The sequence below is a fragment of the Bos indicus x Bos taurus genome, chromosome 17, assembly GCF_003369695.1.
Source record: "Bos indicus x Bos taurus breed Angus x Brahman F1 hybrid chromosome 17, Bos_hybrid_MaternalHap_v2.0, whole genome shotgun sequence".
Taxonomy (NCBI): domain Eukaryota; kingdom Metazoa; phylum Chordata; class Mammalia; order Artiodactyla; family Bovidae; genus Bos; species Bos indicus x Bos taurus.
The window spans coordinates 69,834,065-69,853,472 of NC_040092.1; the positions used below are offsets into that span (position 1 = coordinate 69,834,065).

The 19,408-nt window shown below is 38.9% G+C and overlaps 1 protein-coding gene across 5 annotated transcripts in view; it reads left to right on the top strand.

Annotated features, from left to right (window-relative positions):
* The window catches only part of LRAT (lecithin retinol acyltransferase), a 157,954-nt gene that overhangs the window by 14,902 nt on the left and 123,644 nt on the right, over nt 1-19,408 (top strand). For 4 of the 5 annotated variants that reach the window (XR_003506151.1, XR_003506150.1, XR_003506152.1 and 1 more), the window contains 2 exons: nt 9,042-9,085; nt 12,457-12,517. The gene's annotated coding sequence lies outside the window, so the exon portion shown is untranslated. The remainder of the gene's footprint in view (nt 1-9,041; nt 9,086-12,456; nt 12,518-19,408) is intronic. The other variant, XR_003506154.1, reaches the window with a different exon arrangement.

Consider the following 19,408-nt stretch of genomic DNA (forward strand, 5'->3'; position numbering starts at 1 on the left):
AGTCTAGGAAGCACAGAGAGTCCTGGGCAGGATAAACCCAATGAGGAACACACTGAGACATATAGTAATCAAACTGACAAAAATTAAAGGCAGGTAAAATGTTAAAAGGAACAAGGGAAAAATAACTAATAACATACAAGGGAACTCCCATCAGGCAATCAGCTGATTTCTCAACAGAAACTCTACAAGCCAGAAGGGAATGGCTTCTGTAATATGTTTAAAGTGATGAAAGGGAAGAACTTACGAGCAAGAATACTCTACCCAGCAAGACTCTCCTTCAGATTTGATGGAGAAATCAAAAGCTTTCCAGGAAAGCAAAAGTTAAGATAATTCAAGGTCACCAAACCAGCTGGACAACAAATGCTAAAGGAACTTCTCTAGGCAGGAAATAAAAGAAGGGATATACCTATCTACAGAAAATAAACCCCCCAAAATTGAAAAAACAGTAATAGGATCATACATATAAATGTAAATGGATTAAATGCAGCAACTAAAAGACTTGGACTTCCACTTACCGCATCACTGTGCTTGACCCTGTAAATTGTATGTAATTATTTTATATTGTTAGGTTAATCATTAATCATGTTTCCATTATGGTTTGCAACTGTAATTATCTTCCCCACCCCCCCCCCCCCAGCTATTGATTGTGAAAACTGATAAACATCTTTCACTATTGTGGAAAAAACAGAACACAGCATTTTTATTACTAATATTTTAATTTACTTCTTGACTGCACTTGGTCTTTTTTTAATTAACTAATTCATTTTAATTGGAGGATAATTTCTTTACAGTATTGTGGAGGTTATTGCCCTACATTGACATGAATCACCCACAGGTGTGATTGTCCTCCAATCCTGAACACCACTCCAACACCACTCCCACCTCCCTGCCCATTCCATCCCCCTGGGTTGTCCCAGAGCACTAGCTTTGAGTGCCCGCTTCATGCATCAAACTTGCACTGGTCATCTATTTTACATATGGTAATATTGGAACAACAGACTGGTTCCAAATAGGAAAAGGAATACGTCAAGGCTGTATATTGTCACCCTGTTTATTTAACTTATATGCAGAGTACATCATGAGAAACGCTGGACTGGAAGAAGCACAAGCTGGAATCAAGATTGCCGGGAGAGTATCAATAACCTCAGATATGCAGATGGCATATCTTATGGCAGAAAGTGAAGAGGAACTCAAAAGCCTCTTGATGAAAGTGAAAGTGGAGAGTGAAAAAGTTGGCTTAAAGCTCAACATTCAGAAAACGAAGATCATGGCATCCGGTCCCATCACTTCATGGGAAATAGATGGGGAAACAGTGGAAACAGTGTCAGACTTTATTTTTCTGGGCTCCAAAATCACTGCAGATGGTTACTGCAGCCATGAAATTAAAAGATGCTTACTCCTTGGAAGGAAAGTTATGACCAATCTAGATAGCGTATTCAAAAGCAGAGACATTACTTTGCCAACAAAGGTCTGTCTAGTCAAGGCTATGGTTTTTCCTGTGGTCATGGATGGATGTGAGAGTTGGACTGTGAAGAAGGCTGAGCGCTGAAGAATTGATGCTTTAGACCTGTGGTGTTGGAGAAGACTCTTGAGAGTCCCTTGGACTGCAAGGAGATCCAACCAGTCCATTCTGAAGGGGATCAGCCCTGGAATTTCTTTAGAAGGAATGATGCTAAAGCTGAAACTCCAGTACTTTGGCCACCTCATGCGAAGAGTTGACTCATTGGAAAAGACTCTGATGCTGGGAGGGATTGGGGGCAGGAGGAGAAGGGGACGACAGAGGATGAAATGGCTGGATGGCGTCACTGACTCGATGGACATGAGTCTCAGTGAACTCTGGGAGTTGGTGATGGACAGGGAGGCCTAGCGTGCTGCAATTCATGGGGTCACAAAGGGTCAGACACGACTGAGTGACTGATCTGATCTGATCTGATCTGATGGCAGTTCTATTTCCAGTTTTTTAAGGAATCTCCACACTGGTCTCCATAGTGGCTGTACCAGTTTGCATTCCCACCAGTAGTGTAAGAGGATTCCCTTTTCTCCACACCCTGTCCAGCATTTATTGTTTGTAGACTTTTTGATGGTGGCCATTTGGCACCTCATTGTGGTTTCGATTTGCATTTCTCTAATAATAAGTCATGTTGAGCATCTTTTCATGTGTTTATTAGCCATCTGTATATCTTCTTTGGAAAAATGTCTGTTTAGTTCTTTGGCCCAGTTTTTGATTGGGTTGTTCATTTTTCTGGTATTGAGCTGCCTGTGCTGCTCAGTATTTTGGAGATTCTTTGTCAGTTGTTCTATTTGAGATTATTTCTCCCATTTTGAAGGCTACCTTTTCACCTTACTTATAGTTTCCTTTGTTGTGCAAAAGCTTTTAAGTTTAACTAAGTCCCATTTATTTATTTTTGTTTTTATTTCCATTACTCTGGGAGGTGGGTCATAGAGTTTCTTGCTGTGATTTATGTCAGAGTATTCTGTTTTCCTCTAAGAGTTTTATAGTTTCTGGTCTTACATTTAAATCTTTAATGACTTTTGAGTTTGTTTCTGTATATACTGTTAGAAAGTGTTCTAGTTTCATTCTTTTACATGTGGTTGATCAGTTTTCCCAGCACCACTTTTTGAAGAGACTGTCTTTTCTGCATTGTATATTTTTGCCTCTTTTGTCAAAGATAAGTTGTCTATAGGTGTGTGGATTTATCTCCGGGCTTTCTACTTCGTTCCATTGATCTATGTTTGTTTTTGTGCCAGTTCCATGCTGTCTTGATGACTGTAGTTCTGTAGTATAGTCTGAAGTCAGAAAGGTTGATTCCTCCAGTTCCATTCTTCTCTCTCAAGATTGCTTTGGCTATTCAAGGATTTTTTCTGTTCCCATACAAAAAGCATACAAAAATTGTGAAATTATTTGTTTTAGTTCTGTGAAAAATATCGTTGTAACTTGATAGGGATTGTATTGAATCTATAGATTGCTTTGGGTAGTATACTCATTTTCACTATATTGATTCTCCCAGTCCACAAACATGGTATATTTCTCTGTCTATTTGTGTCATCTTTCATTTCTTTCATCGGTGTTTTACAATTTTCTGTATATATGTCTTTTGTTTCTTTAGGTAACTTTTTTCCTAAGCATTTTATTCTTTTCGTTGAGATCGTAAATGGGATTATTTTCTTAATTTCTCTTTCTGTTTTTTCATTGTTAGTGTATAGGAATGCAAGGGATTTCTGTGTATTAATTTTATAGCCTGCATCTTTACCATATTCACTGATTAGCTCTAGTAATGTTCTACTGGTATCTTTAGGGTTTTCTATGTAGAGGATCATGTCATCTGCAAACAGTGAGGGTTTTACTTCTTTTCCAATCTGGATTCATTTTATTTCTTTTCCTTCTCTGATTGCTGTGGCGAGGACTTCTAAAACCATGTTGAATAGTAGTAGTGAGAGTGGGCACCCTTGTCTTGTTCCTGATTTTAGAGGAAATGCTTTCCATTTTTTTTTCCATTGTGGATAATGTTTGCTGTGGGTTTGTTGTATATGGCTTTTCTTATGTTGAGGTATGTTTCTTCTATGTCTGCTTTCTGGAGAGTTTTTATCATAAATGGTGTTGAGTTTTCACTGGATCTTGTTGCTGTGTGAGGGCTTTCCCTAGTTTGGTGAGTAGGAGCTGTTCTTTGCTGTGGTGCTTGGGCTTCTCATTGCGGTGGCTTCTTTGTGAAGCATCGGCTCTAGGGCATTCACACATCAGTAGCTGCAGCTCATGGGTTTAGTTGCCCTGTGGCATGTGGCATCTTCACAGACAAGGGATGGAACCCATGTATCTGCATTGACCCATAGGTTCCTAACCACTGGACCAGTAGGGAGCCCAGGATTTATATATATATATATATATATATATATATATATATATATATATATATAAAATAAATAAAACTGACTGACATAATCACTAAAAGTAAATAACTCAGTGAGCCTTTGGGCTTTATTAGCCACATCAATGTGGTTATGAGGATAGAGGGAAGTTGCTGTTAGAGGAAAGAATGTTTAAAAATGTGGTCACTGTTAACTCCCAGTACTCTTGGATTGATTTCGAGTCAGAGGATTAGAATTGTGGTTGTTTGCTCTCTCTCACCCTGGGTCTTCTGTGGCTCAGGGAGAATCTTACTAAGATGATTTTCTGGAGTAAGGGTGAAGCCCTGTGAATTTGGGCTCCATAGAAGATGCCAATCATATTTGAGCCAGATCTAGGGCTGTGCTCCCATTAGCATAATACTGTGATTTATTAGGCTAATGGAAATTTTGCCGTTAGGTTTGGAGGTGGCATTATTGAATATTTCTTTTTTAAGTACTGAAAATGTATCTCTGCTTGAGAAGGATAAATCCCTACAACATGTTGTTGTTTACTGTTATAAGATGAAGAGCTTTAAATAATTAATAGTCTGGATGTGGTTATTACATACCCATTAGTTTTATTGTTGGTGCATTATAGAATACACTAGTTAAGAGGGTTTCTTTTTAATCTTATTATTTTCCACCAGGGGGAGCTATATCCCCCCTTTAAAAAATTGTTCAGTCACTGTTAGGTTCCACTCTTTGCTACCCCATGGACTGCAGCATGCCAGGCTTCCCTGTCTTTCACCGTCTCCCACAGTTTGCTCAAACTCATGTCCACTAAGTCAGTGATGCTATCTAACCATCTCATCCTCTGCTGCCCTCTTCTCCTTTTGCCTTCAGTCTTTCCCATCATCAGCATCTTTTCCAAAGACTCAGCTTTTCACATTTAGTATCCAAAGTATTGGAGCTTCAACTCTCTAGAAGATTGTTTAGAAAATCCAAAAGCAGCTCCACCATCAAAGGTTAAAGCTGGGACTGCTCCATCCTAAATCTCCACTATGGGACCTGGTGTTATACAGGATGATATAGATATAATATAAAACAAACACATACATATAGTATAGAACATATGTGTGCTCAGTCATTTCAGTCATGTCTGACTCTGCAATACCATGGACTGCAGCTGGCCAGGCCCCTCTGTCCATGGGATTCTCCAGGCAAGAATACTGGATTGGGTTGCCAGTTCCTCTTCCAGGGGATCTTCCCAACCCAGGAATTGAACCTGCATGTCCCACAACTCCTGCATTGGCAGGCACACACAACTGAAGTGACTTAGCAGCAGCAGCAGTTACCAGATCTGTTCTGCTTACACTCAGACAAATGAGTCAGCTGGTTTTCTGTGGGTTCCTATCAGCTAGTACTAATATTACAAATATCCAAAGACTCACAAAACATATTTGCATTTCACAAGTAGGATTTTACATCTTTTGCACTTACCAGGAGTCAAGTACTGATGACCTTCCCAGATGGCTCAGTGGTAAAGAATCCTCCTGCCAATGCAGGAGACACAAGAGATGAGAATCTGATCCCTGGGTCAGGAAGATCCCCTGGAGTAGGAAATAGCAATCAACTCCAGTATTCTTACCTGGAAAATTCCATAGACAGAGGAGCCTAGCGGGCTACAGTCCATGGAGTTGCAGAGTCAGACATGACTGAACACACACCCATATAAGCACAGATGGTACTAAGGAAAGAGTGCTATGGGAAGCTTGGAATAAAACTTGAGCAAAGAACAAGAAGTGTTCAAAGACGGTCTAGATGGATTTTAATAGAAGGCAAGTGAACTTCTATTACTTACGCATAAATATTGATAAAAATTCAACAGATAGATTAAACAGCAGATTAGATTCAATTAATAGATTAATGAATTGGAAAATGGATCAAAAACAAATCTGGAGTGCAGGTCAAGGAAAAGAGACAGAAAATTAACAAAAAGAAATATGTGGATAGAATTATAAGCCCCAACTCTTCCTCTTCTAGAATTAAGAGTTCCTAGAAGAAGAAACGACTTAGCAGCAGCAGCAGCAGGTTTAGTTTGACATTTAAATAAAACTTAGGTTTAGTTTGACATTTAAAAAAATTAGTCTACATTAAAAAAAAAGACAAAGCAGGATTTTTATTTAAAAGCCCAAGTATTATATATGTTTTCCTAACTACAGAGCCTGACAGATAATTAAAAAAAAATCATATTACTGAACATAGTATGTATTTATGTGTGTTTGCATGTCTGAGCACATAAATATATGGGTGTAAGAGGGTGAAATAACCAATTTTCAGAGTTGGTTTTTTATTCTGACTTTTGTCTAACTGAAATTTCACTTTTTATATTTTCTTAAATTAGAAATCCTCAGTGGTCCATTTTTGTCTCTCCTGCACCAATAAAATCTTGGTAATGGGAAACTTTTGCATAGTATACTCGATGGTTTGCCCCTGCTTCTTCCCTTCTCTGAATGTTCTAAGTGCACCTAGGGGCCTTCGCTCCACTTCTTCACAATTACTGCTGTGCTGCTGCTGCTAAGTCGCTTCAGTCGTGTCCGACTCTGTGCGACCCCATAGACGGCAGCCCACCAGGCTCCCCTGTCCCTGGGATTCTCCAGGCAAGAACACTGGAGTGGGTTGCCATTTCCTTCTCCAATGCATGAAAGTGAAGAGTGAAAGTGAAGTCGCTCAGTCATGTCCGACTCTTAGCGACCCCATGGACTGCAGCCTGCCAGGCTCCTCCGTCCATGGGATTTTCCAGGCAAAAGTACTGGAGTGGGGTGCCATTAAACTGTTAATGACAATTATATTTATATAATTATTTCCTTCTGATGAATGACCTCTTTATCATTGTAAAATGATGCTTTAAAATTTTATTATATCAGTATAAAGTTGTTATTTTGGTGTTGGCTCCAATGTTCTTCTATGCATCTTTACTGTAGCAATCTACTTTCAAGTGATGTTACATATAGTATAAGAATTTTACAATCATATACTTTTATTTCGCCTCTTCTATTTTTTTGTACTCTTCATACATTTTACTTCTGTGTATGTTGTAAACTTAGCAATTCATTGTTATTATTTAATATTATGTTCTTATTCATTGTTATTCATATTTTATTGACATTGTAATACAGTATCTTTTAAAATGCTTTATTTTATTTTAAGATTTTGTTTTAATGTAGACCATTTTAAAATTCTTTATTGAACTTGTTAGAATAATGCTTCAGTTGTTTATGTCTTTTTGTGGTTTTTTTGGCCATGAGTCCTGTGGAATCTTAGCTTCCCAACCAGGGATGGAACCTGTACCACCTGCTTTGGTAGGTGAAGTCCTAATCACTGGACTGCCAAGAAAGTTCCTAAAGTGCTTTACATACTATAAAGAATAGATAAGAAATCCTATATAGTTATCCAAGTAATTAACATTTTTGAGGCTTTTCAGTCTTTTGCAAGGATTAACATTTCCATCTAGTATCATTCCTTCTGCCTGAAGGACTTTGATATTTAGAGTATTATACTACAGGTCTGCTGGTGGTAAATTCTTTCAGCTTTTTTATGTCTAGAAAAGTCTTTCTTGTTTTCAAAAGATATTTTCCTTGAGTATAGAATTCTAGGCTGACAGTTCTTTTTTCAGTGCTTTAAAGTAAATGCCTACTGCATTCTCAGCATTGCTTCTGATGAGAAATCTGCTGTCATTGTATCTCTACATGGAAGATGTCTTGCTTTTGTGTTTGCTTTCAAGAGTCTTTCTTTATCCCTGATATTAAGCAGTTCTATCAGGATGTAGCTTTTCTTCATGTTTCTTGTGTTTGGTGTTTGATCTTCTTGTATCTGTGAATTTATAGTTTTCATCAAACTTGAAAATATTTAGCCTTTATTTCTTCAAATTTTTTTTTTATGTTCCTCTCCCTTCTCTGGGACCAATTACACATATATTATGTCACTTAAACTTTTTCTGACAGCTGACTGTTTCTCTCTTCATTTTTAAAAATTCTTTTATCTCTCCATCAAACTTTTGGATAGTTTCTCTTGCTATACTTCAAGTTAACTAATCTTCTCTTCTGCAATGTCTAATTTGCTGTTATTAAAATCACTATTTTTCTATGTCAGTCTTGTAGTTTTCTTCTTTAAAAGTTCAAATTAGGATAATCTTTTGTGTTTTGGTTTGGGATCTGTTTTGTGGTTTTTTAAACACATGGAATATGATCATAGGAATGCTCTTTGTTATTTTTAACATCTGTGTCTGATATACATCTGTTTCAATGGATAAAATATTTCCCTCTCAATATGAGTCAATTTTCCTGCTTTTTTACATGCTGGATAATTTTAGATTAGACATCAGACTTTGTGAATTTTATATTGTTTGTTGCTCGATATGTTCATATTCCTATAAATATTTTTTAACTTTGTCCCAGAATATGACAAATTACTTGGAAATTATTTGATCTTTTTTGATCTTTCTTTTGATATTTATGAGATGGGACCAGAGTAGCATTTAGTCTAAAACTGCTTATTTCCCACTATTGAGGCAAGGCCCTTCTGAGCACCCAGCCAGTTTTTCTATAAATTATGGGATTTTTTTTCAGTCTGGATAGTGAGAATAAGTACTACTCCCAGAGAAGTGCTGCTGATTCTCTGCCAGATTCTCAAGAGAGACTCTGTGCAGCTCTCCGGAGTTGTCTATTTGTACAGCTTTCTCCTCCATGGTAATCTCCCCTGGGAACTCATCACCTAGCCCTCCCTGGATTCTCAGTTCCAGGGACTCAAGGAACCTGCCTGCCCTCGATCTTGGTTCCCCTTCCTAGCACATGGCCTAGAAATGCAATTATCAGCCCATCTATTTTGTTTTTCATCTCCATTCTTTGTTGCCTGATGTCTACTATCTTGAACACTATTGTTTCATATATTTTGTCTAGTTTTTTAGTTGTTTCAGGCACTAGTATAAATTTGGTCCAGTGTATTCTATCTTGTCCAGAATGAAATTTCTATTTCAAGTTTTTATCAAAAGATTTTGTTAGTTTCTCCATATAACTTTGAATCTATAATAGTAACCTTAAATTGTACTTTAGATCAAGTAGGGAATAAATTACTTCATCTTGAACACATGCTATGTAAAGATTCTATATGTAAATGGAAGAATTATAAATAAAATAATACCTTTATGTTTTTGTTCACAGTTTGGTTGGAAAAGCAATGACTTTGACTTATTAGAAGCTGGAAGGTAAAACTAATAATAATATTAGTATCAATTTTCTCTTAATTATATAACAGTAATTTTTCCTTAAGCTTTACAGAAATTAAAATATATGTGTCTTGTAGGTTATGCTAAATACATCCTTAACTGAACATAGTTCACAATTTTAAGGCTAAAAAATGTCTTAAACAAAGATTCAAGAAATTTTATGAAACAAAGTTGCCATCATTTCTTGAGTGTATTCTATTGACAGTGAAAGTGTTGGTTGCTCAGTCATGTCTGACTCTTTGTGACCCCAAGGACTGTAGCCCAGCAGGCTCCTGTGTCCATGGGGATTCTACAGACAAGAACACTGTAGTAGGTTGCCATTCCCTTCTCCAGGGGGTCTTCCTGACCGAGGGATAGAACCTGGGTCTCTTGCATTGCAGGCAGATTCTTTACCATCTGAACAACCAAGGAAGCCCATTGGTGCATCACAAAATTTTTATTCCTAGAATTTATTTATTAGGTAGATATTGTTATACCCATGTGAAAGATGAGGAAATTGATATATAACAGAGTTCTATAACTTTCCCAAACTTATGGACAGTTAAGTGATGAGTGATGGAGCCTGGATTCACACAGGCCAAAAAGATAAAACTCAGTATATTTTATGTATTGTTGATTCTATGTTGATTAAAGCTCTCAACTCTTAAATAAAAGCTTCAGATCTTCCAGATTTTTGGAGAGTGAATTTTAACAATGAATTGTTGCTAAGTTTTAGTCCATTAATATATCAAATAGGATAGAAATATTCTATAAGTTGTCTCTCCTACTCTATAACATAATGAAAACATCACACTTCAAGTATGATAATAATTTACACGTTGAAGCATTTTGCAGTGTTAATAGTGTTTTCACATGTGTTTTCTCAGTTCATTCTTACATCTATACCAGAAAGGCATTAGCCTCATTTTGCTTAGTCTGCCACTTGGCCCCAGTTCCTGTCGTTCTTAGACCAGTGGATTTTCTACTATTTCAAGATAGCCTTTCTACATTTTAACTTGCTTTATCAAAACAAACCAAAGAAAATGGCACCTTTCCCACTTTTATGATGATAACTTCAAAAATCAACTTTATTTATAACCTATTATTTTATATTTGCCCAATTATTGGTGGCTCAGATGGTAATCCAATGGTGATCAAAACTATCCAAGAATGCAAAATGGCAAAACGGTTGTCTGAGGAGACCTTACAAATAGCTGAGACAAGAAGAGAAGTGAAAGGTAAAGGAGAAAAGGAAAGATATACCCATCTGAATACAGAGTTCCAAAGAATAGCAAGGAGAGATAAGAAAGCCTTCCTAAGTGAACAATGCAAAGAAACAGAGGAAAACAATAGAAGGAAAGACTAGACATCTCTTCAAGAAAATTCAAGATACCAAGGGAACATTTCATGCAAAGATGGGCTCGATAAAGGACAGAAGTGGGATGGACCTAACAGAAGCAGAAGAGATTAAGAAGAGGTGGCAAGAATACACAGAAGAACTATACAAAAAAGATTTTCACGACCCAGATAATTATGATGGTGTGATCACTCACCTAGAGCCAGACATCCTGGAATGTGAAGACAAGTGGGCCTTAGAAAGCTCACTACAATCAAAGCTAGTGGAGGTGATGGAATTTCAGTTGAGCTATTTCAAGTCCTGAAAGATGATGCTGTGAAAGTGCTGCACTCATTATGCTGGCAAATTTGGAAAACTCAGCAGTGGAAAACAGGAGTCAAAAAGGTCAGTTTTCATTTCAGTTCCAAAGAAAGTTTTCATTTCCAGTGTTCCAGTTTTCATTTTCATTCCATTACCGAAGAAAGGTAATTCCCAAGAAAGTTTAGACTGTCACATAATTGCACTCATCTCAACGCTAGCAAAGTAATGCTCAAAATTCTCCAAGCTAGGCTTCAACAGCATGTGAACTGAGAACTTCCAGATGTTCAAGCTGGTTTTAGAAAAGGCAGAGGAGCCAGAGATCAAATTGCCAACATCTGCTGGATCACATAAAAAGGAAGAGAATTCCAGAAAAATGTACTTCTGCTTCATTGACTATGCTAAAATTTTTGTGTGGGTCACAACAAACTGGAAAATTCTTAAAAAGTTGGGAATACCTGAGAAGCCTGTATCCAGGTTAAGAAGCAACAGTTAAAACTGGACATGAAACTTGTTCCAAATTGGGAAAGGAGTACGTCAAGGTTGTATATTGTCACCCTGCTTATTTAACTTGTATACAAGAGTACATCATGCAAAATGCTGGACTGGATGAAACACAAGCTAGAAGCAAGATTGTGGGAAGGAATATCAATAACTTCACATATGCAGATAACACCACCCTTATGGCAGAAAGTGAAGAGGAACTAAAAAGCCTCTTGATGAAGGTGAAAGAGGAGAGTGAAAAAGCTGGCTTAAAACTCAACATTCAAAATTCTAAGATCATGGCATCTGGTCCCATCACTTCATGGCAAATAGATGGGAAAACAATGGAACCAGTGAGAAACTTTATTTTTTGGGGCTCCAAAAATCACTGCAGATGGTGACTGCAGCCATGAAATTAAGACACTTGCTCCTTGGAAGAGAGAACTATGTCTATGATAAACCTAGACAGTGTATTAAAAAGCAGAGATGTTACTTTTCCAGCAAAGGTTTGTCTAGTCAAAGCTATGGTTTTTTCAGTAGTCACATATAGATGTGGGAGTTTGACCATAATGAAGGCTGAGAGCTGAAAAATGAATGTTTTGAACTGTGTTGGAAAGGAGTCTTGAGAGTCCCTTGGACTGGAGAGAGAGATCAAACCAGTCAATCCTAAAGGAAATCAATCCTGAATATTCATTGGAAGGACTGGCGCTGAAGCTGAAGCTCCAATATTTCGGCCACCTGATGCGAAGAACTGACTCATTAGGAAAGACCCTGATGCTGGGAATAATTGAAGGCAAGAAAAGAAGGGGATGCCAGAGGATGAGATGGTTGGATGCCATCACTGACTCAGTGGACATGAGTTTGAGCAAGCTCCGGGAGTTGGTGAAGGACAGGAAGCCTGACATGCCACAGTCCAAGGGGTTGCAAAGAGTCAGACATGACTAAGCAACTGAACAACAAGAGATGTTAAAGAATCTGCCTGTAATGCAGGAGACCTGGTTTCAATCCCTGGGTCAGGAAGGTCCCCTGGTGGAGGAAATGGCAACCCACTCCAGTATTCTTGCCTGGAGAATTCCATGCACAGAGGAGTCCGGCAGATTACAGCCAGAGGGTCACAAAGAGTCGGACACGACTGAGTAATTAACACTTACTTACTTATTTTATATTTGGACAAGTATTGAAAGTTTTGCTTATCATATTAATGTTAATTTTTGTTTGCTTTGCAATCTTGCAGGCCATCTCATTGAAGAGATTACTGGTGAAATATTCACAGATTGGCAATTGGTGCCAGACTGGTAGGAAGCAATCCATATATTATAAAGGTTTTGGGGTGGCATTATAGCATCTACATTTTAGAAATTTTATTATGTTTGTTAAACCATACTTAATTATTGCTCATTTTTATTTGCTCTTTTTAAATTTGTATTGTGTATTGCTTTTATTTTTACTGTGAAATACAAACAAATTTTATGTCCTAGCCACAATTATCTTATTAGGATCCAGAGCTAAGTTTCAGGAACATCCTATTTGGCATTTTAAAAATCACACTTCTGTTGATAATATATAATGTTTTCATATTCCTGTTATTTTGGTCTTCACTAGTAAGATGAACTTTGCATGTCTTAGGGTAGAATTGTATCCTCTAAAGAGAATGTTGAAGTTCTAATCCCAGGACCTTAGAATGTGATCTTATTAGTACACAGGGGCTTTTCTGTTGTTGTTCAGTTGCTAAGTTGTGTCCAATTCTTTGCGAACCCGTGGACTGTAGGCCGCCAGGCTCCTCTGTCCATGGGATTCTTCAGGCAAGATTACTGGAGTGGGTTGCCATTTCCTCCTCCAGGGAATCTTCCCAACACAGTGATCGAACTTGTGTCTCTTTATCTCCTGCATTGCAGGTGGATTCTTTACCACTGAGCTACTGGGGAAACCCACGTAAAGGCTTTACAGAAGCAATGGAATCAAAATGGGATCATTGGAGTGGGCCTTAATGCAATAGGACTTTTGTTCTTATAAAAATGGATAAATCTGGGCATAAAGACGCCTACACAGAGGACAGTGTGAAGCCACACAGGGAAAGCACCATGTGAGGACAGGATTGGAAGTATGTGCCTACAAACCAGGGAACACCAGATTGCCAGCAACCAGCAGAAAACAGGAAAGGGCAAGAAAGGACTGTCCCCTAGAGCCTTCAGAGACCGCAGACTCTGCCTGTGGACTTGATTTCAAACTTCTAGCCTCCAGAACTGAGAAAATAAATGTTTCTTTAAGTCAGCCAATTTGGGGGAGTACCTTGTTAGGGCTTTCCTGGTGGCTCAGATGGTGAAGAATCTACCGGCAAAACAGGAGGCCTGGGTTTGATCCCTGGGTCAGGAAGATCTCCTGGAGAAGGGAATGGCTGCTCCAGTGTTCTTGCCTGGAGAAGCTCTGCACAGAGGAGCCTGGTGGGCTCTATGAGGTCCAAGGGGTGGCAAAGAGTTAGACGCGCCTGACAATTGCACTTTTCACTTTGTTGTGATGACCTTAGGAAACTAATACAGCACATAATCTAGAAAGAGAGTCTCTCTCTTTAAGGACTAAATACACTAAATAGAGTGGAACGTTGAAATACCAGCTTACACTAGTCAATTACTTTTTCTAACACCCTATTCCATCCAGGGCTTTGTTATTAGTACCAGAAGGCTCTTAGTGCTGACTCTAAGAAGCCTCTGAGAAGCCTCTAGGACATGAGCCAGCTCACCAGTGTGAAGCTTACAGTACATAGGCCTTTGCCTTCAGTGTCAAGTGGGGGTCTCTAGAGGACCTTCCAGAACCCACTCAGTCTAGACAGTGGCTCTGCACTCTCTCATTTCCACTCTTCCTCCGAGGCGTGTCTAGAGCCAGGCAGGTGCTGCTCACTCCTTTTTTCTCTTCCTCCTTGACTGTCTCATGATGCCAGGCTGGTAGGAAACGTGAAGATGTGAGGGGTCCCGCGCCCTGGGAAATGGTCTGCAGCCCTGCACTCTCTCTCTCAGAATGATCCTCTATCAGCACTTGAAAGTAGGTTGTCAGAATGTAGGAAAAGACTTGGAGATTTCTGTGACAGTCAGTGAGACAGTGGCAAAGCCTTGGGAGGGATGTGTGGCTTGGAGGGCACAGAGTGTCAGCAAACCCAGGGAGGGCAAGGATGAGTCATGGGGAGAGTACAGATTAAATTCAGAGGCAGTGGGAGGAAGAAAGTACAGTCTAAGATGGGATGCTGTCACCACAGAGTACCCAAGAGGAAGAGATCAAGTGGTTAAGGAAGACAGCCCAGACCGTGGTCTGCCCCAGCCCCACACTTCTGCCCTCTATGTCCAGCAGTTGCTCAGTCATTCTCTCATCCTTCTTTCTGTCTCGGAATTGTGTGTTTTTCTCTAACAGTTAAAAGTGTTACATTGAGATAGATAGGTTTAAATAGACACACACACACAATATTTGTCATAAATGGGTAAACGTGGTCATATCCTATCCTCTCACTTTAATGCAGCTTTTAAAAATCATTTGTTTGGCTCCCTTTTCCCATCAATCCTCTCTCTCACTCTCAGTATCACTTCCGCCCATGTAATCATGCTACCGACCTTGCATACATTCTTTCATATTTTTCATACTTCATACTTTTATTAATCCTCAGATAATCATATGTGGATTTAAATGCATATGCAAACATTCAGATATTGGTGATGAGCCAAGTCCTTCTTCACTCCCCGACCTCTTAAGAAGTGTTTTGCTGTTTTCTGTCCTTGATACTTCCACGTGAAACTGGAAATAAATAAATAAAATAAACAAATAAAATAAAAAGATTCTTTTATTGAAAGAAGGTGATTCCAGTTGGATTTCTTTGCAGTGTATAAATTTGTTAGAACCAACATTTTTTAAATAATGTTTTCCATCTAAGAAGTTGGTTTGTTTTGTCATAGAAATATCTTGTTTTATTGTCCTTCACAACATTTTAGAAATATTGAAAAAAATGCATCAGCTTTCATTATTTTTTTTATCTATGATCTAGTCACTTTGACCTTTAAAGTTATATTATGGCCTCAATTCAGTTCAGTTCAGTTCAGTTCAGTCATTCAGTCATGTCCGACTCCTTGCGATGCCATGGACTGCAGCATGACAGGCCTCCCTGTCCATCACCAACACCTGGAGTTCACCCAAACTCGTGTCCATCATGTCACTGATGCCTTCCAACCATCTCATCCTCTGTCATCCCCTTCTCCTCCTGCCCTCAATCTTTCCCAGCATCAGGGTCTTTCCAGTGAGTCAGCTGTTCGCATGAGGTGGCCAAAGTATTGGAGTTTTAGCTTCAACATCCTTCCAATGAACACTCAGAACTGATCTCCTTTAGGATGGACTGGTTGGATCTCCTTGCAGTCCAAGGGACTTTCAAAAGTCTGCTCTAACACCACAGTTCAAAAGCATCAATTCTTCTGTGCTCAGCTTTCTTTATAGTCCAACTCTCACATCCATACATGACTACTGGAAAAGCCATAGCCTTGACTAGACAGACTTTGTTGGCAAAGATATGTCTCTGCTTTTTAATAGCTGTCTACGTTGATCATAACTTTCCTTCCAAGGAGTAAGCGTCTTTTAATTTCATGGCTGCAGTCACCATCTGCAGTGATTCTGGAGCCGAAAAAATAAAGTCTGTCTCTGTTTCCATTGTTTCCCCTATCTATTTGCCATGAAGTGATGGGACCAGATGCCATGATCTTCGTTTTCTGAATGTTGAGCTTTAAGCCAACTTTTCCACTCTCCTCTTTCACTTTCATCAAGAGGCTCTTTAGTTCTTCACTTTCTGCCATAATGTGGTGTCATCTGCATATCTGAGGTTATAGATATTTCTTCCAGAAATCTTAGTTCCAGCCTGTGCTTCATCTAGCCCAGAGTTTCTCATGATGTAGTCTGCATATAAGTTAAATAAGCAGGGTGACAATATACAGCCTTGAAGTACTCCTTTCCCAATTTGGAACCAGTCTGTTGTTCCATGTCCAGTTCTAACTGTTGCTTCCTGACCTGCATACAGCTTTCTCAAGAGGCAGATCAGGTGGTCTGGTATTCCCATCTCTTTAAGAATTTTCCAGTTTTTTGTGATCCACACAGTCAAAGACTTTGGCGTAGTCAATAAAGCAGAAATAGATGCTTTCCTGGAACTCTCTTGCTTTTTTGATGATCCAGCAGATGTTGGCAGTTTGATCTCTGGTTCCTCTGCCTTTTCTAAAACCAGCTTGAACATCTGGAAGTTCATGATTCATGTACTGTTGAAGCCTGGCTTGGAGAATTTTGAGGATTACTTTACTAGTGTGTGAAATGAGTGCCATTATGCAGTAGTTTGAACATTCTTTGGCATTGCCTTTCTTTGGGATTGGAATGAAAACTGGTCTCTTCCAGTCCTGTGACCACTGCTGAGTTTTCCAAACTTGCTGTAATATTGAGTGCAGCACTTTCACAGCATCATCTTTCAGGATTTGAAATGGCTCAACTGGAATTCCATCACCTCCACTAGCTTTGTTCGTAGTGATGCTTTCTAAGGCCCACTTGACTTCACATTCCAGGATGTCTGGCTCTAGGTGAGTGATCACACCATCATGATTATCTGGTTCATGAAGATCTTTATTGTACAGTTCTTCTGTGTATTCTTGCCACGTCTTCTTAATCTCTTCTGCTTCTGTTAGGTCCATCCCACTTCTGTCCTTTATCGAGCCCATCTTTGCATGAAATGTTCCCTTGGTATCTCTAATTTTTTTTGAAGAGATCTCTAGTCTTTCCCATTCTATTGTTTTCCTCTATTTCTTTGCAATGATCACCGAGGAAGGCTTTCTTATCTCTCCTTGTTATTCTTTGGAACTCTGCATTCAAATGGGTATATCTTTCCTTTTCTCCTTTGTTTTTCACTTCTCTTCTTTTCTCAGGTATTTGTAAGGCCTCCTCAGAGAGCCAGTTTGCTTTTTTGCATTTATATTTCTTGGGGATGGTCTTGATCTCTGTCTCCTGTACAATGACATGAACCTCCATCCATAGTTCATCAGGCACTCTTGTCTATCAGATCTAGTGCCTTAAATCTATTTCCCACTTTCAGTGTATAATTGTAAGGGATTTGATTTAGGTCATACCTGAATGGTCTAGTGGTTTTCCCTACTCTCTTCAATTTCAGTCTGAATTTGGCAATAAGGAGTTCATGATCTGAGCCACAGTCAGCTCCCGGTCTTGTTTTTGCTGACTGTATGGAGCTTCTCCATCTTTGGTTGCAAAGAATGTAATCAATCTGATTTTGGTGTTGGCCATCTGGTAATGTCCATGTATAGAGTCTTCTCTTGTGTGTTGGAAGAAGGCGTTTGCTATGACCAGTGTGTTCTCTTGGCAAAACTCTATTAGCCTTTGCCCTGCTTCATTCTGTACTCCAAAGCCAAATTTGCCTGTTATTCCAGGTGTTTCTTGACTTCCTACTTTTGCATTCCAGTCCCCTATAATGAAAAGGACATCTTTTTTGGGTGTTAGTTCTAGAAGGTCTTATGGTCTTAACAGAACCATTGAACCTCAGCTTCCTCAACATGTGATATTGAATGGTTTGCTTTGGAAGCAAACAGAGATCATTCTGTCATTTTTGAGATTGCATCCAAGTACTGCATTTCAGACTCTTTTGTTGACTATGATGACTACTTCATTTCTTCTAAGGGATTCTTGCCCCCAGGAGTAGATATGATGGTCATCTGAGTTAAATTCACCCATTCCAGTTCATTTTGATTCACTGATTCCTAAAATGTCGATGTTCACTCTTGCCATCTCCTGTTTGACCACTTCCAATTTGCCTTGATTCATGGACCTAACATTCCAGGTTCCTATGCTCTTTACAGCATCGGACCTTGCTTCTATCACCAGGCACATCCACAACTGGATGTTGTTTTTGCTTTGGCTCCCTCTCTTCATCCTTTATGGAGTTATTTCTCCACTGCTCTCCAGTGGTAGGTTGGGCACCTACCAACCTGGGGAGTTCATCTTTCGGTGTCCTATCTTTTTGCCTTTTCATACCGTTAATTTTCACGTTCGTATTATGGCCTACCTCAGTGAAATGTTCTTTTCTCCCAGAATCAAAGACAAGTCTTTTCCTTAGTATTAAAAATGATTGTGTTTAATATTTAGCATTACTAAATGACCATTGTAGAGCCAAACTAAGGTTACAAGCTATATCTCTAAATTACCCTGGATTTCTACTGTTTATTTATCATTTTTAATTGTTTCATGTTTCTTAGTGAAAAAAAGGTTAACTTTATAAATTAAAGGCTCCTTGAAAGCTGAGGCCCAAGTCTCCCCTGCCTGGGTTTATAATAAGCAGTAAGCGGAGGGAGGGGAAACGCAGTGGATCACCAATGGAATGAGCTGTGCTGTAGGCTGAGGCTCACTAGGGACCAGAGAAATCCCACTGGACAGGAATCGCATGATGTGCAGTTCTCCTTAGCCACCACAGCTCCTGCAGTCTCACTTCAACTTCTTATCCTTGAATATCACCTGGGATTCTCATCACTCTCACATCAGACAGACACAGAGAGCATTTCCAAACTTTTTGAAAAACAGTATCTGAATCTCTACACCAAATCTTCATCCATTCCTCTCAGTATGATTTCTTTCTTTGGACCCCAGATATCATCTGTATTCAGTGCTTATTACACACTAATAAATCACTGTGTTATTTCAAAAGGTGTAATGTTAAACATAAAGCTAGAATATGCAAAACACATAGTTTTTGGGCAATTATTATACATCACAAGTACTGTTTGATATACTGTAGTCTGTTTTCCTTAGGTTTTTCTTCTGACTCCCATGAACCATAGGTTTGCCTGTTTTTTACCTAGTCACAATATAGGATTCCCCATACTAGAATGTTTTCCTAATGGACAGTCCATCCAATCCAAGCCCCTTGGCCCAGTGTGTGTATGTGTGTGGTGGGGTAGTCTTCTTTGGTTCCGTGGCTGAATAGCTGGTACACAAAATCTGCAACCAACAGCGTTTCCTCTTACCTGACATCATTTGTGACTTTTCTCAGGCCTCTATTACTGAAATTCCAGCTCAGTGACTACTAATAGGGTTTTGTTTTAAAGTGTTCTAAATTCTGTTCTAAATATTTTAAATTCTCTCTCTCTCTTTCTACAATTTTTTAACAAATAAAAGAATAA